Source organism: Eriocheir sinensis, chromosome 33, assembly GCF_024679095.1.
Source record: "Eriocheir sinensis breed Jianghai 21 chromosome 33, ASM2467909v1, whole genome shotgun sequence".
Lineage (NCBI taxonomy): Eukaryota > Metazoa > Arthropoda > Malacostraca > Decapoda > Varunidae > Eriocheir > Eriocheir sinensis.
The window spans coordinates 14,259,104-14,261,758 of NC_066541.1; positions in this window are offsets into that span (position 1 = coordinate 14,259,104).

The following is a 2,655-nucleotide window of genomic DNA, read 5'->3' on the forward strand; positions in this document are numbered from 1 at the left end:
CAACTCATGAATTAGGAACGGAATAGGAATGAGTTAAAATATGAATAAAAATAGGAAAAGAACATGAATAGATAACGCCTGGAAAAACATATAGCCGAAGAAAGAACTAGTGGGAGGAAAAGCGGGAAAATAGTTAGCAATAGGAATATAATCGTTGAATATGAATGACATTGCGCGAGAGAGAGGTTGATGGATGTTGAGAATGAAAATAATGAGATAGAGAGAGAAAGTGCGGCTCAAATTCCAGGTCACGTTTTGTCTACCATTAACTTTTTCTTTTCTTCTCCCCCTCTCTCTCTCACTCTCTCTATCTATTTACCTCCCTCTCTCCCACTCTCAACAAGAATCAGTCCATCCAATTACATATCTGTCTATATATTTTCGCAGTAAAGTTTCGGTCTATCACACAACATCTCTTGACATACGAATTATCAGTTTATCTACGTATCTATCTATCTATCACTATCTATTTATATGTCTCTCATTAAGTATATATCCAATCACTTCATTTAAAAATATACATATCTAACAGACCATCAAAATATCTATCTATGCATATAACTATCTATCTACCTGTCTGTCTATCTATCTGTCTGTCTATCTATCTATCTGTTTAACTAACTGGTCCAATATTTACCTGGCCATATATTTACCTGTATTTACCGTAGAGGGGTAAAGTACGACCTACCAAATTAACACTGAATAAACTGGACCATGAAAAAAGAGGCTCTATTATTTGGGTAGAGAGAGAGAGAGAGAGAGAGAGAGAGAGAGAGAGAGAGAGAGAGAGAGAGAGAGAGAGAGAGAGAGAGAGAGAGAGAGAGAGAGAGAGAGAGAGAGAGAGAGAGAATAATGTTACCTGCGTTTTCTCAAAGTTCACCCATCACTTATCCTCGTTGTAACTTCCACCACAACCACCACCACCACCACTAACCACCACCATCACCACCACCACCACCACCACCACTATTACTACAACTACTACTGCTGCTACATCTGCTACTTCAGTTTTTCTTGTTGCTGATCCTCCTACTACGCGTCTACTTCATCAGGGACACCAACAACATAAATAACAACAACTGCAATAAAACAACAACACTTGCAAAACAATCCAACCCTTGTGTTGTCTTGGCTTCCGGTTAATTTCCTTCATCATTTCCTTTCTCTCTCTCTCTCTCTCTCTCTCTCTCTCTCTCTCTCTCTCTCTTAAAAAGGTGGTACTTGTAACTATTTTGTGAGGAGGTGACATTCTTTTTTGGCGTATCTCCAAACCTTGTTTTTTTTAACTTGTGGAGGAAGAGGACGAGGAAGAAGAGAAGGAAAGAAAAAAAAGGAAGAAACTGAGGAGAACCGTTGAAGGAAGAAGGAAAAGGAAACAAAGAGAGGAGGAGAAAAACAAGACAAAATAAAGGATGAGGAGGCGCAGGAAGCAAAGCAGGAAGAGCAGAAGGAGGAGGAAGTAGAGAAGAAGGTAGAAGAATAAGAGAAACAAGATACAACATAAACAAAGGAGAAAGAACATGAACAAGAACACGAATAGGAGGGAAATGAGAATGGTGAGAGGGAAGAGGAAGAGGACAATTAGGACGAGGAACATGACAACCAGGAAGAGGAAGAAAAAGTGATGGTGTTGCTCAGGCAGGAAGAGGGACAGGAAGAGGAGAAAGAGGAAGAGGAAGAGTTGCAGGTATTAAGCATACTCAAAAACGAAAGCGAGCAAGGAAGTGAAAGAGGAGGAGGAGAAGCAGGAGGTGAAGGAGGAGGAGGAAAAAGAAAAAGGAGGAAGCAGGAAAAGAGGAAGAGAGAAGTTCTAGTGAGGGAGAGAGAACGATAAGGGGAAGTTAATAAGGAAAATGGAGGAGAGACCGAGATGGAATAGGAGAGATTGATATCTACTTCGCGGGAGCGGTTATTTTTCGACAGAGAGAGAGAGAGAGAGAGAGAGAGAGAGAGAGAGAGAGAGAGAGAGAGAGAGAGAGAGAGAGAGAGAGAGAGAGAGAGAGAGAGAGAGAGAGAGAGAGAGAGAGATACAGAGAGAGAGAGAGAGAGAGAGAGAGAGAGAGAGATGGAGAGAGACAGAGAGAGAGAGAGAGAGAGAGAGAGAGAGAGAGAGAGAGAGAGAGAGAGAGAGAGAGAGAGAGAGAGAGAGAGAGAGAGAGAGAGAGAGAGAGAGAGAGATTCCCTTTTCGCGACCTACATTCCCTAATAACTATTCCCTAAAACAAATAATAAAACCTTCCACAAAGCTGCAAAAAAAAGGAAACCCCATATGCCCGACTCGTCCAATAATAATCACTAATCCATTAATTATCACTCAACAGTTTTATTACCTTTCCAATAAGCATTAGTAACGACGGACACACACACACACACACACACACACACACACACACACACACACACACAGTCACGCACACACGGACCCCCCCTCACACACACCTGCCTCCTTTCACACACACACACACACAAACACACGAACACACACACACAAGCACAGGTACCCAAAAATAACCAGGTAATGACCATGGGTTGACGGTAGCCGCAAAATACCTGACAAGGGTTCACGTCACCTGTAATTTAGGCGCAGGTGATAATTAACGATGATTAATGACTGCCCTAATGAATTATCGTCAGCCGGCCGCAAACATGTATCTT